Here is a 16,492-nt window from a genome sequence, read left to right on the forward strand (position 1 = left end):
TGGCTGGCCATGGTCGGCGGCGAAAAGCTCGCCGGAGCGCTCAGTTTTGGCCCTAGAGGCCACAGTTCTACGAATTGAGAACACGGGAAGCAAGAGAAGATGACGGCGAACTCACCCCGACGGTTTGCAGCGGCGTGGAGCAGATGGAAGCGGTGCGCGGCTCGGCGGCTTGAACTCGGTGGCGATGGCTAGGGTTTGTGGCGTGGCGACTCAGGTAGAGGCGATGCGGCTTACTCTGGAGCTTGGTAGGGAGGCGGTGCGGTGCGGGGTCACTATTTATGGGGCCGGTGGAGTGGCGCGCTCGTCGAATCGGGCTGCGTCAGGGCGGCAGCGGACTCTCGGCTGAATAGAGTCTAGGAAGAAGACGATTCGAGGTAAGGGAAGGCGCTGACATGTGGACCCAGCTTGTCAGCGACAGAAGAGGGAGAAAAGAGGGCGCGTTCGTGCGCTGCTGGGCCGCGGGGCGCTCTGGGCCAAGAGAGAGGGAAGCGGGCCGCGCGGGGAGCGGGGAGCGGAGCTGGGCCACAGGAAGAGAAAAAAAACGTTGGGCCAAAAGCCCAGAAAGGAGAGGGGAAGAAAAAGAAATTCCTTTTTAATTTCTTAAACACGTTTTCAAACCAAATTCAATTCAAATTTAAATCCTTTTGAAATTTTAATCAAACCCAAGCATCACAAAAATAAATATGCATCAGCATGAATGCACCAACATGTTTCTAAACCTTATGATGAATTTTAGTTAAAAGAAAAATATTATTTTCCTATGTTTTAATGAGCACAAAAATTGAAAATTAAACCTTTTTAACCCTATTTCAAAATGAGAAATTTTTAGGGTGTTACAGTTGAAAGTTGAAACCATGACAGATTTGACGGAGTCATTGCTTATTGTGCTTCGTGAAATTAGTATATGAGCAATGAGTTAGTTTATGTTATGTGTCGGCTAGTGTATGTTATGTGATGGGATGTCAGAATATATTAATATATATAAGAATTTAATTAAAAATAAATGAACTTAAATAGGAAAACAATACATAGTAAAAAAATCTAAACAAGGATAAACAATGACCAGATGGGTCTGAGGCAAAACGACTACCTTTGTTAATCATTTACCACATGTATCCTAATGAGATCACTCTGTTAATCGACTATGCACAGAGGCAATCATCTTAGGATGACCGTCTTTGTTAATCAATGAACACGGTGGACTTTTTAAGATGCCCATATAAAAAAATGGCTATTCACAAATACATGCATTCTAAAAGTGCATCTCTAGAAATTGCTTAATAAAGGTGGCACTCTAAAGATGCTCGCCTTTAGAAATAGTTATATAAAAAAAATAAACCATAACCGTTTGAAAAAAAATTTGGATGAAGACAATATATCAAACTTATTGAGGATGATCCGATTTAAACTTTGTAGTTAATAAGTTTTTCATTTGAAATTTTTTAGAGTCCAAAAAATCGTTCTAAATTCTTAAATTGAAATTTAAAATTAGTTTTTTTTTCAAATAATTGAAATTTAAAATTTAGAATTTTCAAACAATCTCGGGTGTTCGCGTGGTCTATAACAAATTAGTTATAGTGAGAACTACAATATACAACATTGTATGAAATAATTTTGTTATTTAAAATTATTTATCGTCCCAAATATGTGTTTTAAGTTCTTAGATTTTGAAATTCAAAATTTAAAATTTTCTAACGGTCTTGAATATTCACATAGTTAATACCAAAGTTGCAGTCATCTACCCCATCTACACGTTTCTAGTTGATAAGTTTTTTATTTAAAGTTTTTTAGAGTCCCAAATATTTATTTTAATTTCTCATGTTTTGAAATTTAAATTTTTTAAAATTCTAAGCAGTCTCATACCAAAGTTGTTGTGCAGGAAACGATTTATTATAATTTTGCAGTTGAAACTCTTTTGTTTGAAATTATTTAGTAGACAAAATGTACAATACAAAATTATAATATTAATAAAAAAGATAGCATGCCATATTTATTTAAAAATGATTGTTTAGTAGAGACCATTTGATTGAGGCAGTTGGTCTGTTTTTTTTTTTTTTTGAACCACTGAGGCAGTTGGTCTATCTACCGTAAAAGTACTTTTGGTAGTAATGTATGATTTTTATTTTTATTATCTCTTGTCCCTAATCCATCCGATCAGATAAATGGCGTTCGGACCTGAGGCCGGGACCAGTTCAATTCATGAAGGCAGGTCACGAGGTAACATCAAGTAGGCAGTATTTTTTTCTATAGTATATTCTTAAATCATTTAAACTTATGATATTTTTAATTTTATGGGTATTTTGTAATATAATTCTATGTATATAGCTTAATTACATGTTTTAAAAATGAATAGTTTAAAATTTAATGATGTTTGTAATTTTAAGATTCAACTAAATCATGTCCTGCCATCAGTTGTCAATTTGAAAAGTCATAAGAGAGACTTTGTCAACAGTGACTATATATCTACGTAACCAAGACTTACCCGAGAGTCAATTCATCGTTACACGACGGGGCAGACCGAGCGGGTGCCGTGCATATTGCGGCTCCTGCGCGCCGTGTCGTACCGAGTCATTGTTTAGTTGACGCGCTGCTACGTACCTCTCGTCATCCGTTGCCGTAGCGGTCGGATCGGACAAGAGACTAGCTATGCCCAAACACCCACAGGCATGCACGGTCCATTGCGTACCATTGCCTTATTCATACCGTGCTAGAGTTCAAGACATAATAGTCTTCATATACTATATCCATTATACTTTTCTCGATAAAAGAAGATTTTATTAAATCTGAAGATCATTACATCAAGTTAATAATCATCTTGAAAAAATTCTAGCTTCTCCGTATCAAGGTGCACATAATCCATATTTTTTTAAGTATAGGGTAAAATTCATTTTTCAAAGTTTAACTTCCATGACAATCCGATTTTCATCCTTTAACTATGAAATTGTATACCTGTTGGCGCACTCTATATATTAAAAACAGGGGGTCTACAAATCATGCATTTGTAGGGGCGGTTCCCAGATCGCCCTTACAAATCGATTTATAGAGGCGGCTGATGTTATCAGCCGCCCCTACAAATCGATTTGTAGGGGAGGATGGTAACACCAGCCGCCCCAACAAAATCGATTTGTAGAAGCGGCTACCTGTTTGTAGGGGTGGTTCAGTCTAGAACCTCCCCTACAATACATGTTTTTGTAAAAAAAAATTCAAATTTACAATTCAAATGCGACCCGAATATATATATATATATATATATATATATATATATATATATATATATATATATATATATATATATATATATATATATATATATATATATATATATGCATATATAATTCAAATCCGACAACAAGCATAAGAGTATTATATAAACTACCGTTACAAGTCCAATTCACAAGAATATATACAATCCATCATTAAATACATATAATTCACAAGTCTAATTCGTTCCGCAAGTCCAAACCATCCCATAAGGTAAGACCGATGTCAAATTCCATACACATTGTTATCAACGGCCTAGAGCTAGCATTCCAGTCTCACAAATGTGTTGGTACTGAGTATTTCTATCTAAGTCAAAATCTCGGTCATGATAGGTGCCTTTGATGTATACAGTCTGGTCCAATATGAAGTTGCAAAGGTCGCCGACGAGTTCTAAGAGTTGGTCATCCTTGTATGGGTCTCTTTTCATTTCTTTCTCTTCTTTCCACTACAAGAGAACATGTTTTGGTTTAGTATTTCATATCATGTGCGAAGTTTTTGCTAAATTACATTATATTTCAAAGAATAATAGCTGCCGAACAGAGCAAGATTTATGACTAAATAAATTACTCAAACTGAACTGCTTTATGCATCAATGGAAATCAGGATGACATTTGACTGCATCAATGAAAATAAGTAGCCGAAGCCACGCCCTTCTTAGAGCGGGCCAGCTAGGGATCACCGAGAGAATGGCCGAAAGAAATGTTGACTGTGAAGCAAAATATGCACTCTCATCTCTTGCTCTGCAATTTGCAGACTCGATTGTACTTAAAGCTTGAATAGAGTACAGGGTTAGATCAAATTAGAGTACCCATAGCTGCTTAGATCGCTTTGTCCAATTATTTCATCCAGGTAGTAAAAGAAAAGGTCCTAGAGCAAGATGTCAGCTTGCAAGTTAGTGCACATGTAAAGAACTGCATATACATGCTAGATGGTTGAGTTTAAAAGAGATTTGTAGTATTTTGAAAGAGGGGTGCTATGTTGTAAACAAATATCATGAAAATTTGTAAAGTGACTGGGTTTTACATATTCTGTAATGACCAATGCATTTAAAATAAGACTACAGCAAGTACATCTGAGTATCTGACATAGATCAACACAGAGCGAGTGAAAAAAAAAGAGAAACTTGGAGGTCAATTGCAGCATCTATGGAGTACGCAAAGCCAATGTAACCATGTTAGCAACATTCTTAGGAAAAATAACCATGTTAATGACTTGTTAACTGTATGGAAACAAAAAGATCCATGTAATTCATTTCATGGCCAGTCAGCCAACTGACATCCATGGAGTAGGCAAAGCCAATGTAAGGTGTAAATTAGTTTTGTAATTGATCTACCAATTGCCATTCCATGTCAGATTAGACTAAATAGTCTTTGACTCTTTGTCGTCTAAGTTTAGAAAAAAAAATCCTTCTATTTTGATGTTGTTGCTATAATCGGCAGAAAGCTTATGGCTTGCAAGATGTGCCTAAATATTATTCTTTTTTTAATTACCAATGAAACATCAGTATACAAGATTCGTCTATCTAAATATATTGGACATTATTTTTTAATTCTTTAACTCCAATTAAAATATTGTGCCGGCAAGTGTGCTTGCTATTGATCTAGTGCTACTGTCAACACACATGCAACTGAGTGTGCTTGCTATTGATCTAGTGCTCTCGTCATCCGTTGCCGTAGCGGTCGGATACTAATAGTCTTCATATACTATATCAATTATACTTTTCTCGATAAAACAAGATTTTATTAAATCTGAAGATCATTACATCAAGTTAATAATCATCTTGAAAACATTCTAGCTTCTCCGTATCAAGGTGCACATAATCCATATTTTTTTTTAAATATAGGGCAAAATTTATTTTTCAAAGTTTAACTTCCATGACAATCCGATTTTCATCCTTTAACTATGAAATTGTATACCTGCTGGCGCTCTCTATATATTAAAAACAGGGGAAAAATTGGTACTCTAGCTGGTTTCAAAGATGATTTCCCATCTCTACAAATTATACATTTGTAGGAGCGGTTCCTATACCGCCCTTACAAATCGATTAGTAGAGGCGGCTGATGTTATTAGCCGTCCCTACAAATCGATTTTGTAGGGGAGGTTGGTAACACCAGCTGCCCCTACAAAATCGATTTGTAGAGGCGGCTACCTGTTTGTGTAGGGGTGGTTCAGTCTAGAACCACCCCTACAGTATATTTTTCCATAAAAAAAATTCAAATTTACAATTCAAATTCGACCAGAACATATATATATAATTCAAATCTGACCACAAGCATAAGAGCATTATATAAACTACCATTACAAGTCCAATTCACAAGAATATATATAATCCATCATTAAATAGATATAATTCACAAGTCTAATTCGTTCCACAAGCCCAAACCGTCCCACAAGGTAAGACTAATGTCAAATTCCATACACATTGTTATCAACGGCCTAGAGCTAGCCTTTCAGTCTCACGAAGATGTTGGTACTGAGTATTTCTATCTAAGTCAGAATCTCGGTCATGGTAGGTGCCTTTGACGTATACAATCTGGTCCAAATGAAGTTGCAAAGATCGCCGACGAGCTCTAAGAGTTGATCATCCTTGTATGGGTCTCTTTTCATTTCTTTCTCTTCTTTCCACTACAAGAGAACACTACTACATGAATCAATTTGCACAGCGTGGCCAAAATAGGCTCCGTGGCGGGCACCTCTTTTGCCTGCCACGGTTAACCGGTGGCCGGCCAGCAAGGCCGGCCACCGAGGCGCCCGCTGCGGGAAAAGGGTTTACCACGGCGGGCCACCTTGCTTGCTCGCCGCAGGAAACAGTTATTTATCGCGGCGGGCGGTATGAATCGCCCGCCGCGGTTAATACGATTTACCGTGGCAGGCTCTTTAAACTGCCCGCCACGGTAAAGAGTTGATTTACCGAGACGGGCGCTTTATCTTGCCCTCCGCGGTAAAGCCTGTACAAATACATAGCACCACCCCTTCATCTTCTCCATGGATCTTCCTCTCTCAAACTCAGGGGGGAGGCTTTGCCCTAAAATTTGAGGAAACTTTTGATTTAAGTTGAAGGGCTTGGATTTGAGGGAGGAGGACATCATAAGAGGTTCATAAAGGCTCTCCCTCTCTCCTTCCATCCTCTCTCTCTATTTCCATCACCTAGAGTTCTCTCTAGATCTAGATCTAGATCAATTTTAATGAAAAAAAATGATGTCATGTATTTCTTTAACTTTAGATTCATCATAGATGCATGCTTCATCTTTCACATCGTCATTTCCTCTCTTTTTCATGACTTTGGACGTAAAAATCGTCAATTTCTCCTAATTCTTCTTTATTTGTTGATTGTGACGGATAATGTTCGTAGGTATGATGGATAGGTCGGAATGGATGTACCGGATCGATAGAGTGAATGATCCGCGGTACCTCTTTGAATTAAGGAAGTTTATTGCTGCTGGTAAAGCTCACCGTGAGAGACTGAAGCGGATGACAACCATATGTCCATGTTCTCGTTGCAAGAACCTGAAAGCCCACCAAGACAACGAGGTGCAAACTCATTTGATCATGTATGGTTTCGTCGAGGGCTACACAGTCTGGACATTTCACGGAGAAAGAGTTGGTGCAAGTGGCGGTGCATCTGGAGTGAGCTCTTCGACGCTGACGATGATAGCACCACCGGTGAATAAAGATCCTTTAGGAGCACCCGGCTCCTCATCATCTTCAGCAGCAGCTGCGCCAGCCGACAGTGACAACAGTTGTCATGATTACATCACGGTGGATGATCTAATGCAAGACATAGCCGACAAAGCTGACGACGGTGGGGATGGTCAGGATACTGTGAGCCAACCCGAGGATGTGCAGCTTGTTGAAGATCTAGTCAAACACTTCGATGAAGACGACATTGTGTTGGGTTGCCCAAAGTGGTTGGAGAATTTCAGAGAGTTGAAGTAGGCGGCAGTTGATCCTCTCTATAAGGACGGCGGCGATTGTCCGAAGGAGTGCACGGCGCTCTGTTTTAACCTCCATATGTTGATGTTGAAGGCTCGTCATGGTTGGTCTGACACTAGCTTCAATGAATTGTTAAGCTACCTTGCCACCACGTACCCAATGGCTAACAAGGTGCCCGCCAATACTTATCAGGCCAAGAAGCTGATCCGGCCAGTGGCGATGAAGCTTAGAAAGTTTGATGCATGCCCTAACCATGGCATCCTGTATCGAGGCAATGAGTATGAGAATTTGACGAGTTGTCCGCACTGTGGCTTTAGTCGGTACAAGAAAAATGCTGGTTGTCGCGTGGATGCAGAAGATGAGGGAGGCTTGTGGGGTGGTCGGAAGAAGAACAAGAAGGGGGCAAAGAAGAGCAGTGCGGCCAAACCAATCTCGGCTCAACAGGACGATGAAGAAGAGGGTTACACGCACAGGAAAAGTCCAACACTGTCGGTGTGGTACTTGCCCGTGACTGATCGCCTACGTGCAATATTTGGGAACCTGGACGATGCCAAGCTCATGTCCTGGCATGCATCAGCTGACCGCCTAAAAGATGATGGCAAGCTATGGCACCCATCCGATGGCAAGTAGTGGAAGGATTTCGACAAGGCCTACCTGGAGTTTGGCAAGGAGCCCAGGCATGTTAGGTTTGCGCTGAGTATTGATGGGATGAACCTGTTCGGTGAGCTTAGCAGCTCACACAGCACTTGGCCCGTCGTGCTCACCATGTACAACCTACCTCCCCATCTATGTCAGAAGCATAGGTACCTTATGCTGACCATGCTTATCTCCGGACCAAAGCAGCCCGACAATGATATAGATGTGTTCCTAGAGCCGTTCATGGAGGAAATGAAGATACTATTTGATGTTGGGGTCTAGATGGTGGATGCATCCCGCAAGGAGAAGTTCACACTAAAAGCAGTCATCTTTGTCACCATCACCGATTACCTTGGTCTCCTCTCACTGTCGGGGCAAATCAAAGGGAAGACCGGCTGCGTAATTTGCATCAACGGGACCTGCTACACTTACCTTAAGGGATCCAATAAGATGGTGTACACGAGGCACAGATGGTTCCTCGCCAAAAATCATAGGTATAGAAGAAGTATTATGAATAAATACTTTAACAATCAGGACGAGCCGCAGCGTGATCAACCGATGCAGACTAGTTGGGGGACAAAGGTGTATGAGATGGTCAAGGACATGGATCAGGTGGAGTTTGGAAAGAAGAAGAAGCCGCCTGAAGAGGGGACCAAGCAGACAAGGAAGCGAAAGCGGGACCAGACGGAGGAAGTCCCCGCCGCCGTTCCTTTCAAGAAGAAGTCAATTTTCTTCAAGTACCTGTTGTATTGGAAAGCACTGAATACACCCCATGCCATCGACTGCATGCACCTAGAGAAAAATGTCTTCGAAAGCACGATCGGTGTCCTGCTGGACATCAAGGGCAAGATAAAGGATGGTATCAAGTCACGGACGGATCTTATCAATTTGGGCATCAAGCCGGACCTTCACCTGGGACCGCCTCAGAACGATAAAGTCGATATCCTAGGTGCGGCCTGCAACCTAACGCAAGACGAGAGGATGGCTTTTCTTAAGTTGCTTAGGGGTATCAAGGTGCTGACTAGTTTCTCTTCCAACATCAAGAGCTTGGTCTCCATGAAAGACCTCATAATGACCGGCTATAACTCACACGACTTCCACGTCATGCTGACGGTGTTCCTACCAATTGTGATACAAGATTCATCTATATAAATATATTGGACATTATTTTTTTTAATTCTTTAACTTCAATTAAAACATTGTGCCGGCATGTGTGCTTGCTATTGATCTAGTGCTACTGTCAACACACATGCAACTGAGTGTGCCTGCTATTGATCTAGTGCTACTGTCAACTAAACCTGGTTGACCCAATTGAGTTAGGTTTGGCTGTTCAAGCTCACCAGAGTGGATGTATGGATGCTGGGGATGGGGCTCGCCATGGATGTAGCCGCTGGAGGAGGAGCTCCCTGGCCACCATCAGACTTCATTGCATCATATGTGTTCAATGTGCTAGCCTTCTCAGAGCCAAACTTATATCCCTACGTGACCACAAAGTGAATGAAGTTACAGAATAGGCTGAGAACACGGCTACGAGGTAATTTAAATTTAGTGATGGTCAAAGTTAACTTGAAATAAAATAGGTTAAAAAATCACATCTGTAATAAAAGAAATTAGGACATGAATGACAGCAAACTGAACTCATATTCATTTTTTTAAGATCTAAAATGCAAATATGCCTCTAACTGGACACAAGGAACTCATACACAAGAAACACACACGAGCACAAGTGGTTTTGGTGGCTGGAATGACTTTGCCTTTTCTGTTCTCTTCTACTTAGCCAAAGGTGAGCTACAAATCAGGCTATGTAACCTCCTAACTAATGTAGAATATTACCTAATTATATATAACCAGCTTGTTCCTCCTGTTACTCCATGCTGAAATTTAACTAAAGTAAATGCTATGAACCTAGACATTAGCATGCACCTAGACACAGGATTATTTCCAAAAACATCTTTAATACCTAGCCCCTCTTGTCTGAACAGTACAGAATCCTTAATAGGTTCCTTGTAATGAGATAAAAACAATCAAACACTAGAACACTAGAGCAACATTGTTGCATTCCCTCAGACAAATGCCTTGATTGTCCTCATGGTATAATGTAATGCATTAAATCGGACTCGTCACCTGTTTGCTCATCACAGAGAACACCACATATTCTAATTCTTCACATAGGGTTAAGATTCGATGTTAGGCCCCATCTGAATCTAAAGGTCATTCAATTAACGTACTTAGTATAAAGGATATAACCTTAGACAGCAAACAACGGAAAGACAACTCCGATCTTCGGGTGAAGACTCCAATTCCATATGGACAACTGACTGGTTGATCACAAGCCTAATTCCTCCAAACTCTAGCAATCTGGTACCCATCCGGGATTTTTATCCAAATAATTTAAAAATAAAGCAAGCGTAAGTACATGTCGTACTCAACAAATATATCATGGGGTTCATGAGGCTCAAAACACTGACACTGGTTTAACTACGATTAGCTTTTAATGAGTCGTCTTTTAGCAATTGGATGGCAACAAGTTAATTCACAAGCCCATATAAACACATGATTAGGTAAACATGAATAATGAATAGCATAAATAGTAATCATTAGTGAGCATCTTTATCATCAGTGTCATCAGTGTTCATCATCTATTCCGTAAGGGTTCCAAGGCCGCTCGTGACCGTGAGTACTGTTGTTATAATAGTTTTACACTCTACAGAGGTTGTACACTTTCACTATGAGTCGTGATTTACCATTTCGCCCAAGGTGATCAGCCTCTTGACCCACTACCAAGGAAGGTCGGTAGGGTTCACTATGAAGCCTTTCAAAGGTTTGTCTAACAAGTTAGGGCCACTAGGTTTCTGTGCCCTACGAATGCAGGGCTCCCCTTCCGATAGGCACAATGATGCACAGCCTATACACTAATGGACAGAGGCCGCACTATATCCAACCCGAAACACACCCCTCTTACACCATAAAGTTAACCTCTAACAAGCTAGAAAAGGTCCTTGTACTGAGCTAAAGCCAGAGCCATGTAGCCCTCACAGCTGTATGAATGATCACTTATAGATAAGTCCTTAGAGAGAGGAATCAAGAGCACCATCAAAACAACCTAATGCTCTAGCCCCTGGTTCCATGTTGCTAAAAAACATCTTTTAGTGTTTATTGTATATACCATTAGTCAAGTTATAAGATCATGGTCTTTAATTGAGCACTAGCATCATACTACCCAATGCATATTCTATAGGAGACAAGGTATAAGTTCAATTCTAGGGAATCCCTATCAACGTGACACATGCAACATGAATTAAATATACTAAAGTTGATATAAAACAAGGATAATCCCATGCTATACCTGACTTAAACTCTAATCTTGTTCTAGTCCAAACCTTCCAAGAACTGCTTCTTGATTCACCACGTATAGCTCACTGATTGGACATGATCATAGAACACCACACAAGCATCCATGCAATCATACACGAAGCAAACAATAGGACTAAATTAGAATAGTGCACTAAACATAGTAAACAATAAGTAAAAAGGTTTTAAAGATGTTCTACACGTTACTACGGACACACAAATGCGAAAAGCACTCCAATTAGAGCTACGTTTTCAAAGAAATGGCTACCGAGAGATCTACTCATAAGAGAAAATATAAACCTATAAGCTTCATGTGTTTGAACTATAAAAAAACTTATATAAATAAAATTAAGTCAAATTTAGATTTGAATTATAAAACTAAAGCAAAACAAATCATATCTTATTTATAAAATCCAGTTGCATAATATTTATTCAAATTAGAGTTTAAACCATGAAATTCTAGAAATAGTGACATGATAAACATTGTTACTAACGCTTAGATCTCGTTGTAATGAATCTAGTGCAACCTGAATAGGTCAAATCAGAGCTAAAACGTAGAAGATATGAATTAAACAAGATTTCCTTTAATAAAAGAATAGATTAAATCTAACCTCAAATTTTATAAGTTGAAAACATATCTAACAGTAGTATGAACATGTATATTATGGAATTATGAACCTAACGCAAGTTTAACGGGCCAAATCGGAGTTAAAACGGAGAAGATATGGCCTAATTGAAGATAGTGGCAAAACTATAAAAAGATGAAAACGTATTTTGGATCTAACAGAGGGAATCTACGCTTTCAGAATAGGCTAACGTATTTTGAAAATACACTTTGGACCATGGGTTTAGACATAGAAAATTACAGCAGTTCTTAAACAAAATTGTAGTGACGGCTTCTTCTATACTAGAAAAGGGTAGGGGCTCTTTAGCAAAACGACCGGCCGAACCGATACGATGTGATCTCGGCCGTCGGATCGAGTTCTAATGGCACAGATTAGAAAATGAGGGGGAGAGAGACACCGGTGGCCGAAATAGTGCCAGGCGCGGCGGCTGGCCATGGTCGGCGGCGAGAAGCTCGCCGGAGCACTCAGTTTGGGCCCTAGAGGCCACGGTTCTACGAACCAAGAACACGGGAAGTAAGAGAAAAAGACGGCGAACTCACCACGACGGTTTGCAGCGGCGTGGAGCGGATGGAAGCAGCGCATGGCTCGATGGCTTGAACTCAGCGGCAGTAGCTAGGGTTTGCGGAGTGGCGACTCGGGTAGAGGCGATGCGGCTTACTCTATAGCTTGGTAGGGAGGCGGTGCGATGTGGGGTCACTATTTATGGGGCCAGTGGCGTGGTGCGCTCGCCGAATCAGGCGTCGTCGGGGCAGCAGTGGACTCCCGGCCAAAGAGAGTCTAGGAAGAAGATGATTTGAGGTAAGGGAAGGCGCTGACATGTGGACCCAGCTTGTCAGCGACATAAGAGAGACAAAAGAGGGTGGCGTCCACACGCTACTGGGTCGCGGGGCGTGCTGAGCCGAGAGAGAGGGAAGCGGGCCGCACGGGGAGCGGGGAGTAGAGCTGGGCCACGGGAAGAGAAAAAACCAGTGGGCCAAAAGCCAAGAAAGGAGAGGGGAAGAAAAAGAAATTCCTTTTTAATTTCTTAAACACATTTTCAAACCAAATTCAATTCAAATTTAAATCCTTTTAAAATTTTAATCAAACCCAAGCATCACAAAAATAAATATGCATCAGCATGAATGCACCAACATGTTTCTAAACCTTATGATGAATTTTAGTTTAAAGAAAAATATTGTTTCCCTATTTTTTAATGAGCACAAAAATTCAAAATTAAACCTTTTTAACCCTATTTCAAAAAGAGAAAATTTTAGGGTGCTATAGTTCTACCCCCCTTAAGATGAATCTCATCCTCAAGATTTGAAAGATTGTAATCGAAGAGATATGGATACTCTGCCTTTGAAAACTTCTTCACTTCCTCGAGTAATCCAATCCTGGAACTTGTGGGATATGGGCCACTATGCTTCCGCTGCGTCACTTTGATAACCTTACTCAAAGTAACTTGCTTAACTAAGTACAAGATTTTGACGGGTACTCCGAACAATTCTTTTGCAACTACAATGACTAGGCCACCTTTCCTTTTTAGTCCATACTATCAAATCTCTTTCTTCATATTTCTTCTTCCAATGGAGCCTTTTCACTTTCTTGGTCAAAAGTAGGTTCCATTACCAACTTTAAAACTTTAATGACTATAGATGCTTAGGTTAAGTTGCTCAACTCTCAAACACAATTCTAAGTCCACGTATAACCAACTATAGATGTCTCATATCTCCTTCCCAAGGTGTTTGTTCCTCTACATTGCCATCTGAAAACTCACAGTCCACTTTACTATCCTCACAGGACACACCTTCTAATAGGTCATTCTCATATTCCTCAGGTGCAGGTTAAATACCCTCATACTCAATTCTTTCTCCTGACAATGTTATTAGAAGCACCGACGTTGGGCGTACTTAAGCACTCCTTTATCAGCAGATACCCAACCCTTTCCAAGAATAACATCAATGTCCATTAACTCCAAAACTATAAGGTTTACCTCAAAGTTCTTCCCTTTTATGTTAAGACTAACTTTTAGGCATATGGGGTTTGCCTTCCTTTCTCCTCCTAGAGAGCTAACTATTAGGGGTTTCCTCATCGGAAGCATAGTTATCTTATGTTCTTCCACATATTCCCTAGAGATGAATGAATGTGATGCACTGGTGTTAAACAACACCATAACAGTGTCTGAGCTTATTGCAATCAAACCATAAATGACCTCCTTAACTACATGAGTGGTAATCAGATCCACATTGTTCAACCTGCCTTGAATGTAGTTTTGCTTTAACTTATTGCCTTGCACCTACTCCTTATGGACATTATGTTCTAGCTCCTGCTGCTGTTGACTCTAGCTTTGATTACTCCTAGCAAACTTCTCAAGACAACCGTTCTTATAGGGTTCAATCTCACCACAATCATAACCTTCCTTACTAGTAGAAGTATTTGTCGTTATCAAGGTGATAGTGGGAGATGAAGGACATGGCTCTTGAGAGCTAAAATGTTGCACTTCATCATAGGGTCACTGATACTGATCCAGATCTGTATTCCCAAACAGATTCATAGGGTGTGACTGATATTCTCCTTGTGTAGCGAAACGGAGATGAGTATTTCTTAACTGGCGTTGAAGGTCACGCTTTCTCTTCTTTCCTTCCATCTCTCAACTCTTGTTCTCATTTACAATTGCTCTGTTCACCAATGTCTAAGAGTTGGCATACACCACGATCATCAGTTGTAGTTGCAAACCATCATTCAGTCCTTTCAAAAAGCATTTCTGTTTCTTAGCATCATTATCCACTTCTTCTGAGCATGGCGCGACAACTGAGTGAACATGTCATGATACTCACACACAGAAATAGTGACATGATAAACATTATTACTAACACGTAGATCTCGTTGTAATGAATCTAGCGCAACTTGAACAGATCAAATCAGAGCTAAAACGTAGAAGATATGAATTAAATAAGATTTCCTTTAATAAAAGAATAGATTAAGTCTAACCTCAACTTTTATAAGTTGAAAACATATCTAATAGTAGTATGAACATGTATATTATGGAATTACGAACCTAACGCAAGTTGAACGGGTCAAATCAGAGTTAAAACGGAGAAGATATGGCCTAATTGAAGATAGTGGCAAAACTATAAATAGATGAAATCGTATTTTGGATCTAAGAAAGGGAATCTACGCTTTTAGAATAGGCAAACGTATTTTGAAAATACACTTTGTGCCACGGGTTTAGATAGAGAATTACAGGGGTTCTTTAACAAAATTACACGGACGGCGGGTTCTATACTAGGAAAGGGCAGGGGCTCTAGCAAAACGATCGGTCGAACTGGTACGGTGCAATCTCGGCCGTCGGATCGAGTTCTAACTGCGCAGATTAGAAAGGAGGGGTAGAGAGAGACGTCTTCGACCGAAACAGTGCCAGGTGCAGCGGCTGGCCATGGTCGGCGGTGAGAAGCTCGCCGGAGCGCTTAGTTTGGGGCCTAGAGGCCATGGTTCTACGAACCGAGAACACGGGAAGCAAGAGAAGAAGACGGCAAACTCACCCCGGCGGTTTGCAGCGGCATGGAGCGGATGGAAGTGGTGCGCGGCTCGACGGCTTGAACTCGACGACGGCGGCTAGGGTTTGTGGCGTGGTGACTCGGGTAGAGGCGATGCGGCTTACTCTGGAGCTTGGTAGGGAGGCGGTGCGGTGCGGGGTCACTATTTATGGGGCCGGTGGTGTGGCGCGCTCGCCGAATTAGGCGGCGTCGGGGCGGCAGCGGACTCTCGGCTAAAGAGAGTTCGGGAAGAAGACGATTCGAGGTAAGGGAAGGCGCTGACATGTGGACCCAGCTTGTCAACGACAGAAGAGAGAGAAAAAGAGGCGACGTCCGTGCACTGCTAGGCCACGGGGCGCGCTGGGCTGAGAGAGAGGGAAGCGGGCCGTGCGGGGAGCGGGGAGCGGAGCTGGGCCGCGGGAAGAGAAAAAAAACGGCGGGCCAAAAGCCGAGAAAGGAGAGGGGAAGAAAAAGAAATTCCTTTTTAATTTCTTAAACACGTTTTCTAACCAAATTCAATTCAAATTTAAATCCTTTTGAAATTTTAATCAAACTCAAGCATCACAAAAATAAATATGCATCAGCATGAACGCACCAACATGTTTCTAAACCTTATGATGAATTTTAGTTTAAAGAAAAATATTATTTTCCTATGTTTTAATGAGTACAAAAATTCAAAATTAAACCTTTTTAACCCTATTTCAAAAAGAGAAATTTTTAGGGTGTTACAGTTGAAAGTTGAAACCATGACAGATTTGATGGAGTCATTGCTTATTGTGCTTGGTGAAATTAGTATATGAGTAATGAGTTAGTTTATGTTATGTGTCGGCTAGTGTATGTTATGTGATGGGATGTCAGAATATATTAATATATATATAACAATTTAATAAAAAAATAAATGAACTTAAATAGGAAAACAATACATAGTAAAAAAATCTAAGCAAGGATAAACAATGACCAGATGGGTCTGAGGCAAAACGACTACCTTTGTTGATCATTTACCACATGTATCCTAATGAGATCACTCTGTTAATCAACTATGTACAGAGGCAATCATCTTAAGATGTCCATCTGTGTTAATCAATTAACACGGTGGACTTTTTGAGGTGCCCATATCAAAAATGGCTATTCACAGATACATGCATTCTAAAAGTGTATCTCTAGAAATTG

At 40.6% G+C, this 16,492-nt stretch overlaps 1 non-coding gene and 1 pseudogene across 1 annotated transcript; one reads left to right on the forward strand and one right to left on the reverse strand.

The window, feature by feature from the left end:
• Window positions 1–7,353: 7,353 nt before the first annotated feature.
• LOC136543536 (uncharacterized) lies at window positions 7,354–8,765 on the forward strand (annotated as a pseudogene).
• A 1,123-nt stretch (window positions 8,766–9,888) lies between these two features.
• LOC136547802 (small nucleolar RNA SNOR75) lies at window positions 9,889–9,974 on the reverse strand. Its single transcript, XR_010781754.1, has one exon. It is a non-coding gene; the product is annotated as a small nucleolar RNA SNOR75 (small nucleolar RNA).
• Window positions 9,975–16,492: the final 6,518 nt, after the last annotated feature.

This window comes from Miscanthus floridulus, chromosome 3 (assembly GCF_019320115.1).
Source record: "Miscanthus floridulus cultivar M001 chromosome 3, ASM1932011v1, whole genome shotgun sequence".
Lineage (NCBI taxonomy): Eukaryota > Viridiplantae > Streptophyta > Magnoliopsida > Poales > Poaceae > Miscanthus > Miscanthus floridulus.